Raw genomic sequence first — 13254 nt, 5'->3', positions numbered from 1 at the left:
TCCGACAACCATATCGGCACGCAATTATCATTTCTGAAATTAATTCATTTAAATGAATTTACAATAGTTCAACATCTTAACGTTCTGACCGTTATGGCGCTTCTTAATTTAAAGTATTATTAAATATTATTTATAACAATTTATTGAAAAATGATTTTTACATTTTTATTATAAAGTAGAAATGCTTAAACAATTATAATTTTACTTCGGTAATCCTTTTAAAAGGACACAGTTGAAGTTAAGTGGACTTTAAAGTACAGACATTCAATAGAATAATTTATCTTCTGTTAATTAAGTACTGTTTTGTTATACCTTCGACGGGATCTTTACTTCACCTGTCGACGGGATTTCCTCAGCGAAGATCCAACTTAGTGAGTCGGTTTTGAGTGAAACGGAAGCAGAAGTTGGGACAGAGGTGGAGGAAGATAAGTGAGCTTCCTGTTGTTATGTACTCTTAGGTCGCCCCGAGGGAGAGAATCACTGCGTCAGTTACAGCGAGGCTGCGTTACGTCATGCCTTTTCTTTTGGTAAGTCTCGGGAGGCTCCTTTGGCTGAGTCGGATGAATTTCTCTATTCGACCGGTCTACAAAAAGAACGGTACTCCGCGCAATACTTTGTCACAATGTCGGTCTGTTCCGTGAGCTTGCCCATCTTACTATCTTCGTGGAAAAACGCACAGAATTCCATTCTCTTTGTTATATTACGTCCATTGTTTTAACGAATTATCATCAAATGTTCTGTCTTGAAAATGATCCTTGAATGACATCAAGTTATTCAACATGGAAAACGTATACGTAGAAAACAAACATAGGTCGGTATTCGTAGTCAGTTCTTATATTCAAGACCGTCTTAAGTTCAGTCTTGAGATGTCACGAACCAATTAGAGGGCCGCATTAGCGTCTTAAGATATTACTTAAGACGGTCTTCAAATAAGAACAGACTATGAATATCGGCCATAGAAAGCTGTAACTCCATGTATGAGATTAATTAAGATTAATTATATTTTGAAAAAAATTCAAAGTTTTATTTCCTTAAATCATATCTATGATAGAAACCGATATGCTCTCTTGTATCTATTACGTTAAAATTTTAATAAGCTCACAGCGATGTGATTTTGTTCGTTTGAACTGTTAATTTTTGGCGACATATCTGTATGAAAGACAATCAATAAATAAAAGTTGTTTTATTTTAAAGCAATTATTTTTTTGGATATCAATTGATTCATCTCATTATTCTGTGCATAAAAGTATTATCGAAAAATGAATAATCGACGAGATATTTTATATATTTAGGTCAAAATGAGATATTTTACATTTTATATTTTACATTTTATATTTTATGTCAAAATATATCAATGTGTCCAATGTTCCAAAGAGTGTTCTCTGAAGATTTTAGAGCGTCAGCTTCGAGGATTATATTTATGGAACATTTATGGAACATTTTCCTCTAATAAGTTAATAATCTTTCATTTTACCTAACAATAACTTACGTTACTAGACACAAAGAGCCCAGAACCCATATAAAAATGAACAAGGTTCTTTATGAGATTCTTGATTCTTTCAATATAAAAGTTGTAGTCTTTAAAATTTTTTATATAACAGTACGTAGAGGATTATAGAAGAAAGAGTTATGATTTTTGAGAGTGATTTCGCTTTATTATTTCATATGAGGAATAATTCGTCCATAATAGACTCGCAATGTTCTGTGACACATGTTATCATCATAAATTGGTCGAGATCCTTTCAGAACGGGTAGCAAAGACGAAGTCGCAAAGTTGGCGCGTAAACGTGAGAAACAAGAGCGTCCTTAACGCTGCACACTCGGAATTAAGGCGATAAGAGCGCTGGCAGGAGTAATAAAGGAGACGCGCGGCTTATTTCCGGGTCTGCTTGCCGGGGTTGCCGCAGGAATACCGTACAGATGCGCGACGGAACAAATTTTCTCGCGTCGCCTATAATTTTAAGAGAGCTGCACCCGACTCGTGGAAGCAAGATAAATATCTCCCCTCCGGTCTAGAAGAGAAAGATAGACGGAGAGGTAGGAGGAAAGGCTTTTTATTCGCTTCAATCTTTCTCTGTCTCTTTTCTTTCTAAAATTCTCTACTAGTAGTACGAATTTCAAGTTCCTAAAACGACACCAACCGACGCTTTTTAACAGACGGTCTGAGAAAGAATAGAGTCACCTAACTGTTTGATCATTGGACGCGAGAGATATATCAGCCGTTTCGCGACTTCACGGTTGAATAAGATGCTTCGAAGAGATAGCGTTCTTCTTTGTAGCTTACCCAGCAGTCATGTAAAACTGTATTTTCAAAGTAATCGCACTTGGAAAAGTGTAACATACCGAGCGTAATCGTGAGACGGATAAGCGCACCGTGATATTTAGAATATATCAGAATATATTCTCCCCTTATCTTGACAAACTCTACAAAAGTAGATTCAAATTGGCACACCTTATCGAGTCAGATAAGAGAAATGGATGTAAATTTCGTAAATAATGTTTTAATTTAAATATTACATAAAAATCTGTAACGTTCAAAAGTGCACATATATATACAATTTTTTAAATATGATTTAATATAATTTAATATAATTTTTAATATGATTAGTTTAATATCTATTAATGAAAACGTATTAAAATTAAAAGGTATAAGTTTCAATTAAATATTTAACATAAATTAATGATAAATTAATGATAAATTTGATACATGATACTTTTCATTATTAAGTCTACAGGAGCGAGTGCTGCATATTTTCAACGTTTATACCTTAACATTAAATTCAGAGTAAATTCGGGACCTGCGCAGATCAGGTATGCTTAAGTAGGTGATGGAAATGTGCATAGTATTGAATACTGAAATATAGTACGTCTGACCGCCAAAGAGACTATGTATTGATGTATAATACATATATATCTCAATAAATATCAATAAATTCTTTAGATATAAGGTGTTTTTTAATAAAACTAGTTAAAAAATTGTTTTTTTTTTATTTAATAACAAGATGATGTCGCCTCTAAAGGATTAATTTATAAATCGAAACGGAACACAGGAAGAAAAGAACGAAGGGGATGATAATTTTTTGATTTAAAAATTTAATTAATTCGTAACTGTTCTGAAGAGATTTGTGTACCGCGAGACTTAAATAATTTACTGCATTATATAAAATTCCTTAATTAAAATTGAGTAAATTCATTTTAATTGGAACCTGTAGCGAACATCGACACGGACTTCAATTAGGACTTTTTACGACGTGAAAAATTGCGTACACAGGTCGTACATACCAGACAAGTCGAGTTATATATTGCAACGACTTTATCAGACACGGTTTTTTACCCGGAGATGTGTTGCACGTGTTCAAGCATTAGTTTGTGACGTTTCCAAAACGGCGATGGTACGTGCGAAATATGGACGTGGTCCTCACCACACTCAGCTCAGGATGGATCGTCCTGTCGACTCTCGTCTCTTTTTCGCATCAAGTGTTGGACGCGTTACTGACGCATATCCTCTGCTTCGTGTGAGAGAATCTGACGATGCGAGGAAAAGTGTAAGCTCACCAACCGACAAGCAAAGCTCTGAGGAGGCGAATGCGGAAGCGCTTCATAAAACGAGGAGAATAATTTCATTCCCCTTCGTGGGCGCGCACGGATTAATTTCGCATCAAAGTACGCTGTGAGGAGTTAAGGCATCGCGATGAGCGACGATGCGCACCAGCGATGACAATTTTATTCTTCGCTCTTAATTCATTCTGTCCAGAAGACGCGACGCTCGCCGATTTCTCATTGTTCCTTTATACCAGACGTTAATGAGTTAATTACGGCTCGCGGTCGTGTCGCCAACAGTCTCGCTTAATTAACTTACTTGGTCATTTCCTGTCTAGTTTCTAGATTGCCGGATCACTTGGCCGTGATATAAGTAGAAATGGAAAATTGGGTTAACCACACTTGACACCCGCGGTACGGCAGAGTCGGATTACAACTCTAAATAACTGATTGCAACCAGTCAATGCGCCAATTCATTCGTGTGCAGTTGACGCAACTTAGTAAATGCAAGGTTTCGTACCATGATATCTTTTATATATATATATATATATATACTAAATGAACATTGTAAATGTTAGGAAAAGTGCTGGCTTCACTTTGAGAATGTTTTATATGAAATACAAAGAACGATACAGTGATTATATGAAACAATTATGGTGTCTAACAAATTTGCTTTTTAATTATAAAAACGGATATTTTCTAAACAGTTACTATTTTATAATTTTCAATGATTTCCACTAATATTTTATTAAAGAAATTATATTAATTTCTATATATAATAATATAATTTCTTTAATAAAATATTAGTGGAAATCATTGAAAATTATAAAATAGTAACTGTTTAGAAAATATCCGTTTTTATAATTAAAAAGCAAATTTGTTAAATAATTAATATTACGGTTTGAATTTTGAATTATTGTCCATTATTTATATTATTAATAAAGTGTGGTTTTCATGAAAATTTCTTCCTTCCTTTATTAATGTCTAAAATAAGTTTATATATATTCTCTTTTATAAATATAAAATTTTTTTACAAGTAACTAATTAAAAAGATTAAAAAGATATTAACTAGTTCATTTGAAACACTCAGCGAAGTCGGAAGTCGTGTAAGAATATGTGCTCAATATAGTGAGTTTCAATTCTTTGTGCGCGCTTTGTTGCTGTAACATTAATTACTTAGTGGATACTCTTTAGCGGATGTTTTTTCCGGCTTCGTTTCTCAGTGCCGTACGGACGATCATTCCCTTTTTGCTGTTGGACAACCCGGTTGGAATGCAGAAATAATCGATACTTCGGCGGCTACTAGACTAGTTGGTACCGAAGATAAACTGAAAGAAGGTCACTCGGACCCGAGCGAAAACTACGGGAATAAAGAAAGTAATTTATTCCGCTTGTCTACGTCGTCAGGAAGACGCGCGTTTATTACATTCTAGGTCGGATATCTTCGGCAAAGTTTCGACTGTAGTAAAAGAAGCAACAAAACTCTACCCGATAGAGACGATTATTCGTGTACATTTGTCTCGTTCGTTTTTCGAAATTTTTCTTCTTTCGCTAGATTTATGTCGTAAAACTACACAACCAATCGCTATAAATTTCTTCTCTGTTGTCAATTCGCAAATGTCTTAACTTTAATGAATTTTAGTAGTTTATTTATAATCGTTTTTTCATCACATTATAGTCGCACTAAGAGAAAAGTGTTTGATATTTAAGATTGTAATTGTATGATGAAGTAACTATAGTTAGGAGTTCATTTTTGTAGTTATTATTGCTATAATGTTAGTAATAATAATTATATTGATATCTCTCTCTCCCCCTCTCCCTCTATATATATATATATATACACATATAGTCTGCAATTTTTAATGAGTATAAATAAAGTTTAACAAAATGTTTGCGTATCAATTAATTTTATTGATGAAAAATATGCTAAAATCGAGTAAATGCTAAGATTAATATTTAAGACTGAAAAGATAAAATCGAAAAACAGTTTCAAATTTAGTAGCAGCTATTTAAAAAGTTATTAATAATATTAAAAACGATATGTTAGAAAAAATTTTTACGAGTTTTCGTAACAAAAATTGTGTTTTGTACAAATTCAGATAGTGCGCACTCCGAAAAAATTACTCCTTGGGATTATGAGCATATTTTTCATCAATAAAATTAATTGATACACAAACATTTTGTTAAATTTTATTTATACTCATTAAAAATTGCAGAATTTTCTCTTTTCAACACAATTTTTGTTTTTTCAATAAATGAATACCTTCGAAAATGACAGCTGATTAGTTTCAACACCTTCCTGTGGGACACCTAGTAATATATAGTTGGCATTAAAAATGATTATAATTTATAGTTATTTTCAGCGTCTTAACTGTATGTATATTTTTTTATATAGAACTATAAATATAATAATTATTATTAACATTATAACAGTAATAACTATAACAATAGAGATCTTAACTACTTGATCATATGATTATAGTCACAAATATTAAACACTTTCCTTTCAATGTGCGATTTTCAATTGAATGTATATCACCAATAATTTATAAGCTCAGTTTATTGTTATGAATCAATTGTTTGGCATGTGCATTAAAGATAATTTATTATTAGAATTACCTATTATTTTCAATTAACAATTTTAATCGTCATAATATTAATTATGTAGGAATTCAAAACACTAACTAAAGGATAACGCTATATATCTTCATGTTAATCCTTTACAAGTACATTAAAAATCAGCATTGCTGTTTGCTTTGTTAATTCGTGATAATATGCACGTTTGCTCTTTCATTATGCGATTTAAATTGGAGAAATCCGAATCTATACTTTACGTGCAAATAAAGTATGTGTATATTTGTTTGTTATAAGTTTCATTGTAGATTGGAAAACATCAATGTTTTTATGTTTCAGCGCAAGTAAAAAGCTGCCTTTGAGAATTGTTCTGATTAGTAGTTATAAAAGGATATTTATAAAGATATCTCTCTGTCTTTCTCTTTCTCTCTCTCTCTCTCTCTCTCTCTCTCTCTCTCTCTCTGTCTCTCTCTTTACTTTTATACGTAATTGGATATATCGCTTTACACAGAAATTCCGTGATATTTTTTTGTATCGCCGTTTTTATAAGATAGACGTTCGGTAAATCATATTAATTCAAACATATACAAGATTTTTGCATTGTTTTCATATACATTTTGCGCAAATAAATTGTTTTATGTAATAAAAAAATTATTATATACAATAAATAATGATGTTATTAGAAATCATCATTTGAAAGTTATATGATTCGGCTACTCTTCTTCAATTTCGATTGTTATATTGTTGAAGTCGTAGCATATGATAAAAGCGTCGCAATTATACATTTTGCCCGTTGATCGTAAAAATAGTGATTAACTAGTATGAATACTTCGCGAATCTCGTCTATTTTGCAGTGTTGCATCCGACTGATATCTTTCATGCGCGACATATACCGTACGACTGACTGAATAGGAATAAGCGAAGAAGCCCCGACGGAACGTGAGTACCAAACATGTCGAGTAGCGGGATAACGCATTGCAGTCTGTCGAGCGTTTCGTCGAAAATATCGCTGTACTGTTGCGCGGGGAATTGCGCAATAAACTTCCAATTTTACGAACAATGCGTGGATACCATTGCTTCTTTAACGGAGAAATAAGTGTCACGCGGTTTACGACCAATGCGCATACAAAAGAATTCCCTCCGTTCGGTCTAACTGTCTAACATGTGCCATCATTGAATCTCCCTGACGAGAACGTATTTTTCAAAAGTACGAATCAACATTTTTACATGATTGTAAAAAATTGTAAAAAATATAGTCATGTTTCATTCGTTCGATATTTCTTATGTTATGTTTACGCATTTCATTTTCGCATCGCGAAAATATATCCATCAGCATCAAAGTTTTTTTACAACAGTCTATTTACGCGTTTATAAAGTCCATGGAAATGCAATTTATGTAACGTGTTGGACTACGAATACAAACGGTACAGGTTCGTTAAGAAACTTTCATTGCGTTTCTTCGCAATTCCAGACACGTCGGGATTCCAACGATGTTTCAAGACAGTACGAGAGATATCTTGGCTGCCAAAGTTGAACGAAATTCGTCTTGGTATTGTAAATTTTCCTATTGTTTTGCGTCAAACTTATGCGATCTTCGTAATCTCCGCAAGAACGATCCACCACAGCCTGTCGTCGCGTCCCAAAAAGCGCTTTGTGCTTACGAATTATTTACTCTCGTGTCTTCGATCGTGGTGGCAGAGAACCGCCACATTTTGCCAGCTTCTTGCTTCGTTAATAATGTTACCATGTGAAGTATCGTAAAGCAGACGATTCCTCTTGGTAACGAGAAAATGGCGGAAATCGGAGAACCGTGTCTCTTTAACGGTTGCGCTAGAAAGTCTCTGTTTGAAATTTTAATGACTAAATCCATCGTCTTTTGCGATGTAAGCACTTTTCAAGCGGTTACAAATCTTTATAGATTTTTAATCGATATTACCTACGTGAAAAATGTGACAGACTTTGTTCATCTCTTGAAAGGCAATTTTTCTTTCGTTTCCAAGGCGATCGATGATTCTTTCAATTCTTATTGTGATATTAATACAAAACACAATGTAAAATGTAGAGAAAAATTTGTCTTCGCGTAAACTTAACTTTTACTATTATATATATTTATAACTTTTATAAACCCAATACTTTTATAATTTCATATATTAACTCCGTTACATAAATTAAATGTTTATTGAGAGAAGTGAGCAATACCCAACTTGAAATTTTCATCGTATGACATGTTTTGCTTGCAACATAAAAAGAAACGTAAATGAGCTATTTTTGCACGGTTAATTTTAAATGCCTTCTAACATCCCAATTTTCGAGCAAGTATGCCTTATAAAAAAAATTTCATTGTCCAATCGTTTTCTGACAATCAAAACCCTTTCTTTTTTTCGTAAATTTTACTATCGGAAACTTATACAGTTGTCTTATTCCACCTTGTCAGGAGTAGGAAAAAGAAAAAGAGCGATGTCGTTTAAGTCCACTCTTACGTATCCATTCGGCTCCGTTAGTTCTCCAGTAGACGCGATGCTAGGAGCATTACCCTGAAGACCGGCGCCCGCGAAATGAGGTTTCCATCAGTTAGTTTGCAAATTCCCACGAGTTACTTGGCCGCATAACGACGGAGTTTCAGTGCGCGAGGCGTGCTCAAACTCACGTTAGCTCGATCGGGGTGGCTCGGGTTAAACTTTTACTAGAAAAGTGTCTGCCTCATCTTCGAGGTCGCGTGCTGGACACTTGCGCTTATTCAAAATGAAAGTGTATTCATAAAACATAGAAATTGTAATATCTTCTATCGTACCTCACAATGAAATAATTGTATTAAGGAATAAAATGTGTTTGCGGCTTAATAGCGATTACTATGAGCGAATACTAAGAATAGGAAATACAGAATTAAGTCTAGAGTTTGATAAAAGTATATTTGTAACAGAAATAAGTATAATAAAATAAGTATAATAATAAATAAAGGAAACTGCTAAACAACTGGATCTTGATGTTTAATAATATTCTTATATATGCTTAATAATATTTCTATGTAAATTTTAGATATTCTACATTTTAAGTACATTTAATATATTAAGTATTTGTAATATTATTATCTAATATTAAGATTTATATTAGGACTAAATGGATATATATTTTGTACAGATTAAGAGTAAGTACAAATAAAGGATGATCGTCGCTAGAAACGATTGAAGTAACAGCGCATGAGGAAAATGACGACTTCTTGGCGCCTAGGGTGTGGAAGTTCTGACCTTTTCTTATTACACTTTTTGAAAGTTTGAGAAGTCACAGTGTCATCGCATTTTAACGGTCATCATAATAGCCAGCTGTTTTGCTGACATGTTAAATCTTACAAATAGGTTTTTGTTAATCGTTGCTTTTTTTGTTTGTTCCATATGTTTGCAAAGATGGTTGCTTTCTAGAAAAATGACACGACAAAGAAAACGGTTCCTTTATTTGATGATAAATTTATTATTTTAATATAAAAAATAATAAATTAACATAAATATAAAACTATATAAGAATAAGTTGCTATAATATAAATAACTGATATAAATTAAATAATAAGTAAGGCTGTTCAAATAATAACACTGTCCGACTGTTATTTCTGAATATGAATTTGTTAATCAAATTTGGCTATCGCATCACAATTTTGAGAAAAATAACGTTAAAGAGGTAAAAAAAAAACAACAATTTTGAAGATTTTTATAACGTTGTAGCACTGGCAATTTTTTTTTCTAAATTTTATTAATGCCACGTAAAAGTATCAACTTTAATTTTAAAATCCATTTTATTTTACTTCGGTATGATTTTTCGTTTTCGAGATATAGTAATTTAAAAATAGACTTTTTCTCTTGTAATACATGAAAAAGGCATTTTATCTCATTTTAATTTATTTATGTGGAAAATGAGTATTTTTGTATATAACATAATCGGATCATACGAAGGCTATATTCGATTTCAGCACTCACATGCTGTAAACTTCATTCTATTTTTATCATTTATTACGAGCAGAAAAAAGATAAAATGAAGTTTATAGTGCGTGAATGCCGAAACCGAACGCAGTCTGAATAAATAATAAATATGAAATTGACAATATGGCAAGAAGATTACAATCTTGAAATCTTCTTATCATATTATATTTTATCAATTTCATTGATTCTTGCCACCAGAGTTACAACATCATAAAAATTGAAAATTGTTTTTGGCTTCTTTGATGTTATTTTTCTCAAAATTATGATATAATAGTCAAATTTAACCAACGGATTCGTCTAAAAAGCAAAAATACGTCGTAAATGACTATTTACAATCGTTTTGAAAAATGGTGTTGAACAATGTAACTTAAGGAGTAGAATTAACATTGATGCTCTTAAAGGCGGTCGAATTTCGAACAAAATGTTAGTGTTAATTATCATTAGTATTAAAATTATATATGTACACTACTCGACAAAAAAATAGGGAACGCATTCAAAATTGCACAATATTCAGATCACTGTAACTGATGAAAAAAAATCGTACAATGCTCAATAAAAAACAAATTGAAGATAAAGATTTGGCTGCTGTAAACCGCATTTGTGTGCGATTTTTAGTTCACACCATGGAACGTTATAAATTTTGTACAAAATTTTTAGATTTGACAAATATCCGTTTGTATCTGTCATATAGCTTCCAAAAACATCAGTCAGATCGAAATATCAATTACTAATTTCAAAAGTAGAGATTTCAAGCTTTCAAATACTTTTTTATTTTTTGTCTGCAATGATTTTTCATCGTATTACATCTGAATATTGTACAATTTTGAGCGTGTTCGAAAGTGTTCCCTATTTTTTGTTGAGTAGTGTGTATATAAAATAAAAATAGAAGTTACACACACACACACACACCAAAATAATAAAAAAGGCATTGTCTGAACTACAGTTTTTTTTTGTAACTGCGCAAAATAATTGATAGTTTTTGTAAAAATAACTAATGATGATTCTGTTAATTTATATTCATGAACATCAATGGCTTCTCTAGAACCAGGCTCAGTAGGTTTAAAGTATCAGTAGCCTATAATTACTCTCAGTGAAGCAACTCTATCGGAGATCGATATTTTTAAGTATCTCGACAGTACCTCGTCTGATATTCGAGATTGTTAGCACGAGATAAAGATGTTCTTAGGCGTTTGATCTTCCTTTGATCTGCCATAGTTAATCCCCTCGGATTGAAGATCACGCTTTGCGCCAGTAGAAACATCAGATTTAGATCATACATCAGCGAAACGGAAGTCGTTCTTGTGGACTGTTAGGAAAATATGATCGTGCGCAACCACTTGAAATTGTATAAGAGACACAATGCATCATCGTCCTTAGGGAATAGATGAGAATGCTGTTCGGGATGCATGATGGATGTTGTAATATCCCAAGAACATGGATGGAGCTCGAATATTAATAATAAAGCCCGAATCTTTTGGGAAATCAACTTTTCTGATAATTCAATGGATTTTCTCATTTTAATAATAGCTACTATAATAATTGCTAATAGTACTAATGCACTAGCTTTTAACCTTTAGACTGTCGGCATTTTTTCGTTAAAATAGTGGTTTTTTCCTTGACATTTTTTTTATATAAGTAAGATACTCATGGCGCGAAATATATCGAGATATGTGTAGAGCCATAAATGTGGCTTTCCCGGTAGGGAATGTACGATCAAATAAAAAAAATTTTTATTTTATCAAAAATAGTGTATTTCAGGGTTCTTGATTCCAATTTTGAGCATAGATTTAGAAAATTTCGAACCCTAAGCGTAATATTGACAACATAAGCGAATTTAAACGGATAGAATCATGCAGAGAACTTTCCTTTAGCATTACCTAGAGCTAACGACATAGACGTAAAAAATTTATAGCTCCTTTTTGACTTTTCTTTTTTATTTCTTAAACTTATTTTTTGTATTTTTTTTTAATTGGCTCGTAGCCCTTCTTTTATTTAGTGATTTATTCTGATTGAGCCATATTAAGAATTATTTTTTTTACTTTTTTCTTATTTTATAAATTTTTTACTTTTTTATATTTTTTATTTTTTTTGTATATTTTTCAATATTTATATATTTTTATATATTTTAGGCAACATACCCTATGTTTAACCCACATTCAAGAGGCACAAAAGTAGTTTTCCCGGCAGTCTAAATGTTAACGCTCGTTATAACGATGATGCTACATCAAATAATCATTTGTACATTAAGCTGCTAATCCTGTAATGGATTTGATTGCATAAACGCGAGTAATTTGAATTTAACATTACGCAAATATCCAATTTGTTTCTTCACAAGCTATAAGTTCAATTTTATCTAAACACGTATGCTGATAGATCGATTAGATTGTTTGTACTGATATGAAATAAAATATTATAAATGCTAAATTTGCGGGAAATTACGCAAATATTGAAATTTTGATGATTACTGATATGCAAGCGAAACGTGGCAGTGCATTTTTATACGGTTGTTATCGCATGGAAGGATTGTTGAACACGATGCAGAAAGTTTCAGTTATAAATTGTGAAACTACAGCGTTTCGATAGACAGCGATGGCTGAATAAAGCGGCTTTTGTGCGCGCGATAATATGCCGCTTTTGAAAGAACCGAGCGTTTGATGGACGACAGTAATATCTGCTATATGTCGCGGCATGAAAAAGGTACGAGCGCTAAAAACTCGGAAAAGTCAGTAATAGCGTTATATATGCTAATATTTTATATGTGACATCGCAGAACTTTTTCCTCGATAAGTTGCGAAGCTGCTGGGGCACCTCGATAACCAGTATATTTGAATTAAAATCACGTCCTGTTGTCGATAATATGTCGCTTTTCGAGTTCATATTGGCAATTAGATACATCTGAATACGAATAAAATCCCGTCTGCTTCGTAAATGGAACTTAAGCTTGAACAATGGTGAAAGGAATCATCCAAAAAAGTAAAGTTCGATAAAAAAAGTTTAATTATTATGCACATGTGAAAATCATGCACGATCTATATTTTAATAAATACTACGATTAAAAATGCATTAAAACTCATTATTCAGTTTTATATATATTATTACAAGAAATAAAATTTTAATAATTTTTCTTGGTTTACATTTCGCTGCATTGGGGTTAATAGAAAAGTGACACAAC

This window comes from Mycetomoellerius zeteki, unplaced genomic scaffold, assembly GCF_001594055.1.
Source record: "Mycetomoellerius zeteki isolate Tzet28-1 unplaced genomic scaffold, Tzet1.0 scaffold191, whole genome shotgun sequence".
Classification (NCBI taxonomy): domain Eukaryota; kingdom Metazoa; phylum Arthropoda; class Insecta; order Hymenoptera; family Formicidae; genus Mycetomoellerius; species Mycetomoellerius zeteki.
This window is presented reverse-complemented; position numbering follows the sequence as displayed.